General features: G+C 37.0%; 1 protein-coding gene across 1 annotated transcript in view; it reads right to left on the reverse strand.

The window, feature by feature from the left end:
- Positions 1-5,554: 5,554 nt before the first annotated feature.
- LOC145986013 (cytochrome c oxidase assembly factor 5) overlaps positions 5,555-16,537 on the reverse strand; it is a 45,824-nt gene continuing 34,841 nt past the window's right edge. The window contains exon 4 of the mRNA XM_083120182.1: positions 5,555-5,909. The gene's annotated coding sequence lies outside the window, so the exon portion shown is untranslated. The remainder of the gene's footprint in view (positions 5,910-16,537) is intronic.

Here is a 16,537-nt window from a genome sequence, read left to right on the forward strand (position 1 = left end):
GATGGTGATTTTTTTACTAGGACAGCAAAGTGGGTACACAAAGTATCCCTGTTTCCTATGTTTGTGGGATAGTCGTGCTAGAGAAAAGCATTGGACGATAAAAGTTTGGCCTCCAAGGGAAAATATTAGTGGGAAAAGCTAATATCATTCATGAACCGCTGATAGATAGGGACAAAATCATCCTTCCGTCACTGCATATTAAACTTGGGTTGATAAAACAGTTTGTCAAGGCCTTAGATACAAGTGGTGATTGTTTCAAACATATATGCCACACTTTTCCAGGACTAAGTATTGAAAAATTGAAGGCAGGAATCTTTGACGGACCACCACAAATTCGTACACTTATAAATGATGCCAATTTAACAACTTACACGTCTTACATCGAATCTGAGGCCTGACTGAGCTTTGTGTCCGTCGTCAAAAACTTTTTGGGGAATCATGGAGCAGAAAAGTACCCCGATATAGTTGGAAATATGTTGAAAAATTTTGAGAAATTGGGAGCTAATATCAGTGTGAAGATACATTTTCTACATAGCCACATTGACAGATTCCCTGAGAACGTTGGTGATTTCAGTGAAGAACAGGGAGAAAGGTTCCATCAGGATATAAGGATAATGGAAGAAAGGTACCAGGGACGGTGGGATCGCCACGTGATGGCCGACTACTGTTGGAGCTTACAGAGGGATTGTCCTAAAAAGCAATACAGCAGGAAATCGTATAGAAAACGTTCCACATAGTTTGTTACTTCATTGTGTACATATTTTCTTAATAATTTTGATCATAGGCCTAATAGGCCTATATAAATCTATTTTTATAATAATGATTGTAATCACAAAAAGAAATATTAAATTGTTGTTGGAAGTTCATTTATATGTAGGTCTTATGTTTCCGCCATTTTGGTTTAGTTGCATTTATTTCATAAATTAGAGCCAATTCAGGAAATATATTATTATATCATTATTCAGCAGCATGAAATTGCCCTAAATTAGCTGTCAAACACTGTGCTGCAATTTCACTGTTCCCCAGTGTAATGGTACATCATAGAATTTTCCCATAAAAGTTCTTTTTTTATCACGGAGGCTATAGTGGTTTGCAGAAGAGTATTTTTTGTGTAATATTCCATTTTGTTCTTCTAACTGTGCTTGTTGGGAGGTGGGATGTCAAAATGTCACTTCCTGGGATAATTTTGGCACTCATTTCGCAACAAAATGAACTTCAACTCTTTTACAACAAAGAGATTTCCTGCTACCTTTTTCTATGTATTTCTGCACATTTGACTAGATCATGCCTCAAACGAAAATTAATTTTTTAAAATGGGTAAAGATAAAGAGCTCTCTTGCGCATTCCACCCTGCCATAAAGGCACATAGCATACACACATTCTTGGAACTGGGATGCACTAGAAGTGTTGTGATCAATACCATGGTCTGAGCACTTTCACCCTCAGATAACCACTGATTAGTGGCTGAATGAACCCAAGACCTGCTGTATGCAGGGCCATTGTTGGATAAATTTCTACCTGGGTCTCCTCCCACTTTGCAATGACTTGAACACAGTGTTTTTTTTTTTTTAAAAAAAAAAACAACTTTGAACCAACATACAGTTATTGAATTCCATTGTAATTCAAATATGTCATATCCTTTGTCTGTATACAAGAAAACAACAGCAGTTTTGGAGATGCAGAGATCTACGTGAGAACCATTTGCAATATTTCACTCCTAAAATATCATGCAACCTGCACAACAAACTGACTTAAGCATGCTGTCTTAGAGGCAACAGCTCTGAGTTCTGTCACTTTGCTAGCCAGTGAGCCTAAAATGGCTTTTCTGTTTGTGATGGTATAGCAGGGTGTGCAGAACAACATGCTGAGAAATCATTTGTATAAATGAAAGCGAGCTGCGGGGATCTGGTGGTTGACTTGTTGAGTTTGCTGCTGAGTGCGTAGAAGTGTGTTTTGGAAGTCATTTCAAAGTTTACCGTAGAATGCTTTGTGGACAAATTTGTGAAGTTTTTACAAACATCTTGCCTCTCAAAAAAGTAAATGACTGTGTTTGTGCTATGACTGGTTTAAACAGTAAAATCCATTAAGAAGCGAAGTTCAGAGGTTCATGCTGGAACATGAACATCATACAGTACACCCTGTACAAATAAAAATTGCCCATGGCCATGTACAAATCTCGATTATTTTGATATGTGTAGTGTTTGGAGAGCAATTAATGAATTTTACACCACAGACAAGCAAGTCCCAACAGTAAAATCTGAGCTTGCTAAATTAAGGAAAATGATCGGATGGATATAAAGGGCAGGCAACACATTTATTGAAGATTTTCAAAAAACTTGGGTTTAGATAGAAAAAAGTGGGAAGTAATAGACATTTACTTATTTACAGGCAATCAGTAGATATTGTTGAGAAGGCCATCCACACAACCACTAAATCTTGGTGCGACAATATTCTTGAGGGGCTGAAATCTCCAAGCTCCAAAGGACAACATCTCATTATTGTCCAGGCAGGCAGCGACAAGGGGTTCATCCATAATTCCATTCTGATGTTTAAATCAAATCAGAAAACTGGACCACCACACAGAAATGAATTCCAACAATTACATGAGATGGATAAAATAAATACTCATTCCAAATTTTACTACCAAATTCTGTATGCATAATCGACAACGCATCCTACCATAATATTCAGAAAGAAAGATGCTCTTTGTCTGATACCAGCAAAAAGGAAATGCAAGAGTGGCTATAAAATAATAATATACCAATTACAGACAATATGTTCAAGCCTGAACTTTACAGCCTGATAAAGCTACACAAACCTAAGATTAAAACTTATATTTTAAATTAGCTGATGAATGAACATGGCCACACTGTCCTTTGCTTGCCTGCGTATCATCCCAATCTGAATGCAATAGAGAAAATTTGGGGCATTTCTATAAACAATGGGTTGCATATTGCAATGTAACTTGCAAATTGGAAGCGTTTTCCATGATTGGAGAGGAGGAATGGGTATCATGTTGCAGCAACGTTAGGAAAGATGAGGAACAATACATTTGGACAGAGAGTTTGCTGGAACCAGAAATATAGCATCTTGCTTTCAGTGGTGGCAGCAGTAGCGGTAGCAGCAGTGCAGAAGTTACACTCTCGTGTCAAAAATTCTTGCAAAATGTCCGATTCATATTCCGAACTTGACAGCATCAACGAAAAGGCTCGAAGATGTCACATTCAATGGTGAAATCTCAAGTCGATCACTCATCATGCTCAACAAGGCTATGACAGATTTACTTATTATTATGTTACTAACTGTGCTCATCTGTGGAAAAGTTAAAATAGCATGTAATTGAAGAAGAAGCACCTTTTGATAATGCCTCCTGTTTCATTTAAATAAATGAAGATGTAAATGTAGTGCATATTTACTAGCATAAGATAAAATGGATAGATATAAAATATTGTGATGTGCGTATTACTCACAGCTAATTAAGAGAAACGTTAAAAAGATCAAAGATCAATTACTTACGTGTGTGAGTACGAAATGTCAATCAAAACAATGTTTCAGAGGTCATGACTGCCTCCTTCTTCAGGTTAATGTGTATTCCTAGACACCGGACATGGTGTCAGGTTAAAAAAGTGTTAGTTGAGGATACAGGTAAAAGGTTATGGTAAAAAAAAAATACTTATGGAAAAAATCCTGCATTGTAGCTGTAACCTTCACACTAATAAAACTCAAATCTAAAACCGCGCGTTTCCTATCCTAAAAACACTTAAAAGAAACATCCTAAGCGGCTGTTAGAAGCCACCTGGCCAGTGCTTGGGAGAAGCGATAGTGCAGCGTATGCTCAACACGGAGAAGGAAGCTACCTTGCCCTCCGAAGTTTTCCCCTCTTGAAACTGGTGCGTCACCAGTCCAAGGTGAACTCAATTTCTGCCTTGGTGGACCTCTTGATCTCGGATGTAACATGGAAACTCATCTTGGTTTTATTATTTACAGCTTTCTCCCATTTTTGAAAAAATGCAATCCATCCGTCTTCCAAATTGCCGTCGTCTCTGTTAAGTTTATTCCAATTATCTGTGCATATACAGGCTGTTTCATAAACATTCCTATCCAATTTATTGTTCACTTTCCTGATAACTTCCCTTGTTGCGATCTTTAGTCCACTAACTAATATGTGCTCTGATAGTCCTGTTTTGGGTATACCCTCCTTTATATCCTTATTGTGTTCACCCCACCTGACACGCATGCTTCTCCCCGTCTGTCCTACGTATTCTTTCCCGCATTTGCATCCAATCTTATAAACTCAGTTTTGCCCTTCTGGGTTATCATGCCTATCCCCTACCCCTTTTTTATATCATGTGAAATGCTTTTCGATGCTCCGAGGTGCTTTCATCCTGCATTTTACACCATATCCTCTCACTGTTTTTTCAATTCTTTCGGAGACATCTCTCCAATAGGGGATTCCGACAAAATGAGTTTTATTTCCACCCTTTCCTACCCCGGTTTCGTCTTTCACTTCCTCTTTAACGCTGTGGGAGCATTCCCTCATTATTTTCTTTGCTTCTTTGGCCACCTTTTCCATATCCGGTATTGTATACCCATTTTTTATACCCACCCTCTTTATCCATGCTTCCTCTTTTCCTTTTCGTCATTACATAATCTTTCAGCTCGGATGAAACTGACACCATGTCCGGTGTCTAGGAATACACATTAACCTGAAGAAGGGGGCAGTCATGACCTCTGAATCGTTGTTTTGATCGACATTTCGTACTCACACACGTAAGTAATTGATCCTTGATCTTTTTAACGTTTCTCTTGGATAGATATATAGAGGGAATAGTTTGGGATCTACTGTCAGATTAAAAATTATAGATACTCTAGTTTGGACTCGAATAAAAAATTAACCAGTACACCTACATAAAAACGAGTTACATCAAAATTTAGCTTATTGAATTCTGTGTTAATCCATGCTAACCAATTTCTTTTAGTATGCCTTCTATTTTTTATCACGAGAACAAAAACTACCGTTCTTTTTTTTTTTACTTTTGCAAATGATTGCACTCTTTGAAATTATGTAAAAAAAAAAATAGGCTGTCATAATTAAACTTTAGTACAGTGCAGGCAGAAGGATCTTAATTTTCAGATTATTAAAATTCGTCAAAAATCTGTTCTTATCAATTTTGTGAAACAACTTTTTCTTAGTATTAGGTAGTCCTACAAATACAATATTGATCTTGTCTTGAAGCTTTTTGCATCTGTTCTTAAAATCCATTATCACTGTCAATTCACATCGTGAAACCGATTTTATACAGATTTTTAATCAACGGAGTAAAGATGTACGTGGAACGTGACAACACTGCACACAGCAATGTCCATTGAACCGTGGAAACTGCGGGCTGTCACTGTGAGTCAGTCTTCTTAAACAATAATTCACATATTTGACATATAAGGATGGACAATAAATTAAGAGCCAAAATTTCGATTTCTTTGCAAGTAACAAAAAATATTTGGGTATCATCCACAGTAAAAAAAAAATAATTTTAGAAGTTGCTTATTTGCAAAACTTACTATTTATTGTATAGAAATATGTATAGATACACACAGCAATTACATATAAAACATTCTTTTCATATATACAGTACCAATCCAATATTCCTTGCACATTTAGTGCACTATACAAAACCTAAATAATTTAGCAACATTATTTCATAAAGACAACTTTTCACAAACTGAACACAATCAAACGCTCATAAAAATTAATCATCAATTCTCTGCAGATACATTTAACAAATTCTTCAATCATGAATGTCTATCACCTTGAAATGTAGGGAGTACTGTATGAGAAAAAATTTACCTTAGTGTTCTCAAAACTTCGCTTCCTTTTCTCAAATTTAGTCCATATAATAAACTGGGATGAACTGGAAAGAAAAAGCAGCATTGTTAGAGATTGAGATTATTAATAAATTAATCCACAAACATTTATTTCAATTGCAGTAACAAATTCCTATTATTCTCTTTTCCACCTTATGTTCTAATTGCTAAATTTTCCCATACTTTTTCTATGTTAGGATAAAAAAAGGTTACGGAATTAAATAATTTTCATTTGTTTCATCATTTCTGTTTAAATGTGGGTTCAAGCACTCTCTGAAGAATTTTAATTCTTATTTTTATAGAACTAGAAACAAATGTTACTATTCATTCAATACAACGCATAAATTGTGGCTCTAATGGAGAGGAAGAGGAGAAATGAAATTGAGAAAAGACTATAAACTGTACTGGGCAGAAGTAGAATAATTGAGGAAGTAGAAATGGTAAATGACACAAAAATAAAAATAAAAATGAAAGTAAGAGGGAAAGTAATAGAAAAAATTCAAGTGCATACCCCACAAACAGAATGTACAAGGGAGGAGAAAGAAGAATTTGAAGAAGAGTTGGAAGAACACAGTGACGTGCGGTGATGTCGACACTTGGGGTAGCAATCAATGGCATGCTCAAGGGGTGGTTGGTGTGGCTCATACCTCTCACCCCTTTAGGGCCCAGTATTCCTAAAAATATAACGTCAATAACAGGAAAAGATTGCAAAATGTTGAATGAGTACTAAAAAAAAGTACACGTAACCCCCACCCCCATTTGACTACTAAGCAACAGATCCTGGGTTCGAATCTCGGCTTGGCCATGGGTATTCTTTGAGTGTGTCCCTTTATCAATTATATTGTATTATCTTCGCGATCAGACAAAAGTGGCGGAAAAGTGAAGTAAAATAAACCAAATCAAGCAATCAATCAATGATTTGACTTGATTTTTGTTACTTAGCGACACTTTTTTCTCACATTTGGTTAATTGCGAAGATGATACGATAAATTAATGAAGGGACAAACACAAAGAACACCCATGCCCTGGTCGGAGTTCGAACACGGAACTCCTGGTGTCCTAGCACGCTGTGATAAAAACTCCCCCACAGTTGGTTGATTTGGTGTTTTAAGTCCACTTATGCACAGAAACAAAACACACTTTTTTGTAGTTTCTTCAATAATATTCATTTGGCTTCTTGAGTTCTGAGATACATTTTTAATTTCAAATTCTTTCATTATTCACTGCAGAGTACAACACAGGAGCAAGAATGCACGCTCATCACAGGTTCAAATCCCGGCCTGGATTGTTCAAGGTCCCTTTATTAATTTCATCACATCATCCTCATTTTCGCGATAACCAAATGTGGCAGAAAAGCGAAGTAAAATAAACCAAACCAACAACAATATGAATGTGCGTTCTCTTGCCCAAATAAATACATCCATTGGAGGCCAAGAGATTAGTATATTTAAAAAAAAAAAAACGCTACTAAAACGAGAGTGAGAGAGAGCCTGAGCAAATATTTGTAATTTAATCATTATATATTCCATATTTGAAAATAAAATAAAATAAATAAATAAAGAAAGCATAACATTATTGTCTGCACATAACACGTTCCCATTTCATAAATAATAAAACTACATCCCATATTATACATACATATTGTACAACGTTTGAATTTTGAATTTGAATTTAAAATTTTGGGTGCATCAGCACTAAGGCTATTTTGCACCCGTCACATTATACAGGGTCCAGCCCCTTATCGTTACACATAACAACTCTAACGTTGCAGAAATAAAATCATAAAATATTCTGACTTTCATTAAAAGCTGAGGCTGTAAAGGAGCACTCAGCACAAATAAGGACAAACCACAGGACAACACAAACAAAATTATACTGGCCATGGGGCCAATCGCCAGAGCCTCGTTAGTCTGCAGTCCAGGGTGTACTATGTGGAAGTGAGGTTCACTATTGGGTGCACTACGTGGAAGAAGCACCCCTTACACCCCCTATTGTACAATGTGTAAAATGTTGTGTAAATACAGAGAACATAAGTATTGCAGAAAATTTTCCCTTGAGTTCTTTAGAGGATTTAAAGGAATCGAATGGAAACCAATCCCCTATCTGTCCTATAGGAGATAGACTGAGGGACCTGAAAGCCTGGGCTTTCAACCATTGCAGTGGGGGCATGGGAGGTAGAGGTAGAAATCTTCCCTTTTCCTTAGGAAACCCGTTTCTACCTGGAACTGCTACGGCGGAAGAAGAGCGAGCTAGGCCAGTTTTGTCCGCGGAACACACCGAGGGACGAGAAGTGCATGAAAAGAAAGTGTTGCATATGAACTGTGGCTTTAACAAGACAATAAATATGGTGATTTGAAAATAATTAGAGATGTAAGATTGATTAATCTATCTCTGCTAGACTAGCTACTCCTCAGTGCACGTCACTGGAAGAACATGTAGGTAAGGAATGGCATATTGTGATAGGTGATTTTAATGCACAAGTGGGAAGAGACAGGAAGGGGTATACAGAAATACTTGGAGCAGATGGATGGGGACAGAGGAATGAGGAGGGAAGGAGGCTACTTGACTTTTGTAAGAGAAACAGACTGTTAGTAGGTAATAGCTGGATTAAGAAGAAATGTGACAGCCATAAAATCACAAGATACAGTTGGAATAATGAACAAAAGTCTGTAATAGATCACATTGGTAAACAAGGAAGTAAAGAAGATAATGAACAATGTTAAAGTAATACCCAATGAGAACTTAGTGACCAGAGGCTACTAGTAGGAGATATGAGGAGATGGAAAATAAAATATAAGGGAGGAACAAGAGAGAAGGATAAAAAAGGTAAAGTGTTCCCCTGTGCTTAGCACCACGCTATGAAGGTGTATAGGGGGTGTGGGGGTGACATGATCAGCATTAGAAAAGTTCCCAGATTTGAACCGGCTGGGGATCAAACCCGGGACCTTGAGCATGGTAGTCAGACATGTTACCGACTGAGCCACCGCGAGAGAAGGATAAGAGTGTGGAAATTTTTCTTGTATGTACACATTGCTTGCATTGCAGAATTATTTCTCTTGTAGTCTACAGTTATTACAAGCATAATAACATGTTTTTTTCTTATGAGAACACTTGCTCCCTTCATTACACATTTAATTTTAGTTTGATTAACCTTTTGTGTCCCAAGTATCTCGATCGAGATACCCAAAAGTAAGCCTCACGGTCCCAAGTATCTCGATCGAGACGCTGTGTCAAGGTCATAGTTTTTACGTTATAACTTTTCTATTTTTGGCTAGAATTTCGATTTTTTTAAATATTGTTCCTAACACATGTATTTAACAGAAATTTCTTGCACCTTTTTTTTCTTCATGAAAAAGGAGGTGAAAAGGTGGGAAAAAATACTTCACTTTTGCATCTCATTTCAAGGTCAAATTTTTGCCGACAAAGGAAGACCGGCTTTGTTGTTCTACAGCAATGCTTTTCACTCCCGCCCGTTAACTGTATTCGAAGGAAACTTGTATATCAGTATCCGATGTCAAAATGAAAGTTTTCCGTGAGGGTGCAAGCAGGGGGGGGGGGGAGACTGGTTGTTGAATCTGCATTGTGAGAATGGAATTTCAAAGCGCGCTGAAGGAAACCTTTGTTTTATTTTTAGCACAAGTGTCCACAAGTTGCGACAGGGATTACCCTGCATTGTCTAAAAATAGAATTTCAAGCAGCTGCAAGAATCGGCGCTCATTTTTCACTGCATTCTAGCTTTTCGTCTGTGAATGTTGTGCGTAGGTGTCATTTTGTACCCAAGTGTGAGGACATTTTTTGGGTGAAGTGACAATTTTTTAAATAATTTTTGGGGATTTTCTCCCTTCCCCCTCCATATATACGCCAAATTTGCATAAATTTTGCATTTTGACATTTTTTCGGGGGGCGGGGGGAAACACCATTTTTTTTAAAGAAAAGTATTTTTGAGGGGATTTCCCCCCTTTCCCCCTCCATATGTACGCCGAATGTGTATAAATTATATATCGTCTGAATCTGTGATTCATTCTGCGTACAACGATATATCTTTCATATCTCTAGCGCATTTAGATTCTGAGCTATAGTCATTTCAAGGTACCGCTGCATTTTGAAGCTTCAATCAGTGGCGTGGCGACCATTCCTTTTGGGGGTACAACTCAAGTTACATTGGTCATACGACAATGATGCAAATATTTTTCTGTTTCTTACATGCCAGCGATAATTTCTATGTGCATTTTGAACTTCTCATATCCTTTTTTTTTTTTGGGGGGGGGGGGTGAAACCCCATTTTTTAAAAGAAAAAGTATTTTCAGGGGATTTCCCCCTTTCACCCTACATATATACGCCGAATGTGCATAAATTATATATCATCTGAATCTGTGATTCATTCTGCGTACAACGGTATATCTTTCATATCTCTAGGGCATTTAGTTTCTGAGCTATAGTCATTTCAAGGTACCGCTGCATTTTGAAGCTTGAATCAGTGGCATCCCGACCATTCCTTTTGGGGGTACAACTCAAGTTACATTGGTCATATGATAATAATGCAAATATTTTTGTGTTCCTTACATGTCAGCGATCATTTCCATGTGCATGTCGACACTGTCATGTACTTTTTCTTGGGAGGAGGGTGGGGGAACCAAATTTTTTTCCGAAATTTTGGAATTTTGAGAGTTAGACCCCTCCCCCCACCAAATATACGCCGAATTTGCATAAATTTCATATAGTCTGAATCTCTGGTTCATTCCGCGTACAACGGTATATCACTCATCTCTCTAGGGTAATTAGTCTCCGATCTACACTCATTTAATTGAAACTCTGCATTTTGCTCAAAATCGGCTCGGGACCGATAGGCTTACTTGTGAAACTGGCCTTGGGACTCAAAAGGTTAAAAGTACAGTTATAGCAATGATTAAAAATTTTTTAACAAAAAAGGATGTTATACAATGGATGTTGTCAATGTTACATTGTTGTAATGTAGCAACTTAACTGTGAAACAAGCAGTCTGTTTTATTATTATTTCAGATAAAAGAATTTTGATCAGATTTTCTTTATTTACTTATTATTTTTTTAAAATTATGAATGCCAAAAGATGGTGGGTTATTCCAATTGTGGAGAAAAAAACCTCCATAGTGCGTCAATGTTACCATTTTCATTATTTAATTTATTCCAGTGTTCTTCTGCAATGAATGAAGCTTCCCAGACATTGAAATCTATGTTTCCTGTCTCTCTTTTTAAAACCTTTCTCTTTTTAATCATATGCTTCTCCTCGATGATGTGAGCTGACAAACCTGTTCTTGGTTATAAATTTATAATGTCCAAATCGTGTTCATGCCATTTTATTGCCAGTTTCCTTGATGTTTGTCCTACATAATCCTTTGAACATGAACAACTTATATTATATATTCCTGTAGTTTCCACATCTGGTACAGATTTTCTCATTTTGTATTCATTAAATGTACATTCCAAAAATGGTAACATTGACCCACTATGGATTTTTCTTTTTCACAAGTGGAGTAAACCACCATCTTTAAAATTAAATGTAACGGAACATCAAGAAACTCCGTGAAAGCAATGATGATTTTCAATTGCCTGATGATATTTGGGATTCATAATTTAAAAAAAATATAAATAAATAAAATTAAATTAAAATAAAAAAATAATTAAAAAATGATCATTTTTTATGTGAAAAAAATAAAATACTGCTTGGTTTCACAGTTAAGTTGCTAAAATACAACAATGTAACATTGACAACATCCATTGTATAACATTATTTTTTGTTAAAAAACTTTTAACCATTGTTATAACTGTATCTTTAATTAAACTAAAAATAAATATCTGATGAAGGGAGTGTGTGTACTCCTGAAACATCACAATGAAAAACTGTGTTTTATGCTTGTAATAACCATAGACTACAAGAGAAATAAGTGTAGAAATTGAAGGATAAAATGATAAAAGAGAAATATTGCGAACAAAAGTTGCCAAGAGATGAACCCAAAGAAGTAGAAACAGAATGGATAAGATTTAAAACTGAATTAGTAGAGGCAGCCGAAAAGGTATGAGAAGGCCAAGCAAGGAAAGAAAGAAGAAAGAAACACCATGGTGGAATGAAAGAACAAGAGAGGCAGTGAAAAACAAAAATGATGCATTTAGAAAATGGTTTAAATTTAAATCACAAAATGCACAAAAAAGTACGTGGAAAAGAAGAAAGAGGCAAGAACAGTAGTAAAGGAGGAAAGAAGAAAGTGAATGTAAGAATGGGTGAAAGTGCTAGAAGAAGGTGTAGATGGGAACAAGAAAGTATTGTATGGATTAGTGAGAGAGAGGAGAAGAGAAAGAGGAGACAGCTGTAAGCTAAGGGATGAAAGGGGAAACATTGTAGAAGAGGATGAAGAAATAAGGAGAATGTGGAGAAATCATTTTGAGAAATTGCTGAACATGAAAAATAAAATGAACATGAAAAAGTAAGGACAAAATGAACCTCACATGGAAAGAAGTGAAGGAAGCACTGAAGAGAGGTAGAGCACCTGGAGTAGATGAAGTGCCAGTGGAAATGATACTAGGAGCAGGAGTGATTGGTGTGCGGTGGCTGTATAGTGTTGAAAACAGTGTGGCAAGAGAGAGAAGTGCCAAGAGATTGGACAAAGGGTCTAATAGTTCTCATATTCAAGAAGGGGGACAGAAAGGAATGTAAGAACTACAGAAGAATAACACTTATTTGCCACTCAGCAAAGGTGTATGAGAAAATATTAGAGAAAAGAATAAGGGAAGTAACAGAGCTGAACATGAGAGAGGAACAGTATGGATTTAGAAGAGGCAGATCAACAGTAGATCTGATATTCACCATAAGGCAATTACAGGAAAGGCACTACAAGTATGGAAATGATTCGATTATGGCATTCCTAGATATAGAAAAGGCTTACGATAGCATGGACAGAACAAAGATTTGGAAGGCTCTAAGAGAGAAGGAGTCGAGGAAGAGATACTGTGTAGAGTGCAGAGCACATACAGGGTGACAATTAATGAACTATGAAATAAAATGGAAATTAGTGACAAACCACGTAGTACACAAACTGTATTGCACATGTAAACGGCACTACAGACATTCGGATTTAGGTTATGACATGTTCGATATGTCTGCCATCTCTGGCGATGATGTGGGGCAGACGAACAGCAAAATTCTGCATGACCCGCTGAAGTGTCGAAACATCGATGACCTCCTGAATGGCAGTTTTCAGCTCGGCAATGGTTTTGGGGTTATTTCTGTACACCTTGTCCTTAACATAGCCCCCTTCCAGTGGCCTCTGGGTACCCCAGAGCCAGAATGCAATCCCCAAAATACTCCTCCAGGACATTTTCACTTGCAAATGGCCGACATCAACACGTTGCGTGCGCATCCACATACGAATTCCCATCATGCCCTGTGGCCAGCGACGCAGTTTGGATGTCATCACGTGAACCGTTCAGAAATTATGACGGTTTTATTTCATATAGTTCATTAATTGACACCAGTGAGAAGAACCAAGTAGTTCAGTATAAGTAATGGACTAAAACAGGGAATGCTCTTTCCCCAATGCTCTTCATAATTACAATGGATGCAATTAACAAAGAGGCAAAGAAGAAGATAGGAGAGGAAAAGATGAAGGCCCTGTTGTTCGCTGATGACTTAATATGGGGAAACAGGGAAGAAGAAGTACAGATACAGCTTGATAGTTGGAATGAGGAAATCAGAAGAGCAGGAATGAAATTCAGGCAAGGTGCTAATAACAAGAAACAGAGCCAGAAATGAACCAAGAATAAAGATGAACACGGAAGAGTTGAGGGGTAGAGAAGAGCTTCAAATATCTAGGAAGCATACGTGAGAGAAGTGGAAGAATAGATGGGGAGGTAAACAGAAGAGGACAAATAAATAGGTGGTGGACTATATCAAAGAGATCGAAGATTAATATGGAACAGGGATGTACCTATGAAATGCAAGAAGATAATATATAACACATACTATGTGCCAATAATTGCATACGGAGCAGAAACTTGGACAATGACAGAGAGACAAAAGAAAGAAGCAGGCAGTGGAGATGACATTTTTAAGGAGTATATTGGAGGTGACAGGTGAGTGGAGAAGGTTACATAATTTAGAACTACATATTTTGTATTCATGTCCAGATATTATTAGAATAATTAAATCAAGAAGACTTAGGTGGGCAGGCCATGTGGCACGAATGGGAGAGGAAAGAGGAGTTTACAGGATTCTTGTTGGGAAACCTGATGGTAAGAGACCTGTAGGAAGGCCAAGACAAAGATGGAGGGACAACGTTGAGATGGACCTAAGGGAAATCGGTAGGGATGGAAAAGAGTATATAGAACTTGCTCAAGATAGGGAAAGATGGAAGGCCTGTGTTGCTGCAGCCATGAACCTTCGGGTTTAAGAAGGCTAGGGAGTTAGTTAGTTAGTTAAGGAGTATATTGGAGAAGACTAGATGGGATAGAATAAGGAATGAGGAGATCCGACAGACAGTGGGGATGGTGAAGCTTCAGGACAGGGTAGATCAGGCCCAGATGAGATGGTTTGGACACATGAAGAGGTTGGATGCAGAAAGACTACCGGTATAGCTTACAATGCATAAGGCCAAGGGACAGACCAAGATGTCGGTGGAAAGAGAGGAGTCGTGGAAGACCAGAAAAAAATGAAGAGGCTTGATTTCTATGCTGACCCAGCCAGAGGCAGGAAATAGCGAAGGATGATGATGATGATGAAAACACCTAGTTATAATTTTGCAAAATGTGTACTCAAAAATTCATCATGTCTACTACTTACAATCCAACAGTACACAAACACATTTCAATTTTGACCAAGTGCTGAAGCTGTGATTGGAATGAATGAGTTGGGTAACTGTATGTCAATTAACATTATTTATATCCTGTCTTCCACAATTTTATTAGTATTGAGATTCTGATGTTGGGATTCACACTCATTTTACTGAACCAAATTCCTTGACTTTTCCAGGTTTTAAAAACAATTTACCAGAACATTTTATGTTTTAATACACTAACATATAAATTAATATTCATCTACACAAAGAAAACATTTTTACATTATCTCCCATCAAAATGACTGTTGGAGGAAAAAATTTGTTTTCAGCCTCTTATTTTGGCAAGCACAAAAAAAAATTCTGTGATTCTTCTATTTTTTTAATATTTTACAAAAATGTCTGTCTATTCAAGGAATTTTCATTCCTAATCTGATTTCCACAACTTTTCCAGGTATTTTAAAACAAATCCCAAGATCATTCTATAATGTTTTAACTAACATTAACTTCTTTGTAGCTGATCAGTGGTGATTGATTCATGTCCAATTTTGTTATTTAAACCAATGTTTGTTACTTTCTATTCATACCTACGTTTCGGAGACTGATTCTGTCTCAGTCTTTAGGAAGAAACGAAAGTAAGGAACAGTGTCCAAAAATTCAACATAACATTAACATAGCATGCAATGTTATTTGGATATTATCCATTGTCTGCAAATCAGGTGCACTAACCAACTACTCCATATCACCCTCTGGAATGCTGTACTATTGTTCCACTTATCCTACAATTTCTATATTACGACGAAAGGGGACCATACTTGCTTGAAATCTACAATGGGATGATTTACAGGGTTTTCGACCATTGTTATGAAGGCGGCTTTTTGATTTTTCTGTTTCCAAATTGGTTCTTTGTGTAGTACCGCATGTTGATCCATTGAATTCTAAGTGATTAATTCCATGCATATTCAACTATTTGCAACCCATTTCACCTTCACACATGTGTTTATCTGTCTCCTTCTGTAGAGGGCATCCAGATTCTCCCATGTAAGCTTGCCCATATTCACATGGTATGTTGTATTTTGATAATGATAACAAATACTACTGAATTAGCATATACAGTAAAACCTGTCTATCTCAGAACATGATGGTTCCGAGCAAAATTTTCCATCTTAACAGTTTTCCTTCTTATACAGGGTTGACTTTAAATACAGTATAGAGCGCTGCAGGAAATAATGGAAAGACAGATTTACATTTCGCATTACTTATAATGTAGAGTACTAATGCATGTACATACATGAATAAAAATGTGATACAGTCGCAATAACCATAGCAGAGATTACAATTATGTAACTACACAACATGTTGGTACACTTTTTACAGTATTGTAAGAACGTACAGTACGTACTTATGTATCTTTTCGATCCCGGGACCCCTGGCGTCGTAGCGCGATGTGCATAGAGGGAAAGATAAAGATTGAAAGATGGAATAAGAGAGGTGAAGAAAGATTGAGATAAAAGTGAAGAAAAAAGAAAAGCGAAGAGAGATAACAAGAAAAATAGAAAGATGACGAAAGAACAGAGGAGAAATAGACAAAGAAAGGTGGAGAAAGAGGGTAAGAGATGAAAGAAAGAAACGGAATTGTAACAGCTATGAGTATTGTAGCGCATTCTTTCATATCGACAATGTTATCTATAAGCGAGTGGCAACAGAGGCGTGTTCCACTTACAGTATTGCATTGTTTTCTTGCGAGCGAAAAAAATAAAGGAAGAAATTTCCGTCTTACTGAGAATAAAAACATCTCTGTCTTTAAATGGTGGTCCGTTTCCACGTTAAGGAGGTTTCCGCCTTAAGCAGGTCATATTCAGGTATCAAATTGG

This window comes from Lepisma saccharinum, chromosome 3, assembly GCF_977018435.1.
Source record: "Lepisma saccharinum chromosome 3, izLepSacc3.1, whole genome shotgun sequence".
In the NCBI taxonomy this organism is placed as follows: Eukaryota; Metazoa; Arthropoda; class Insecta; order Zygentoma; family Lepismatidae; genus Lepisma; species Lepisma saccharinum.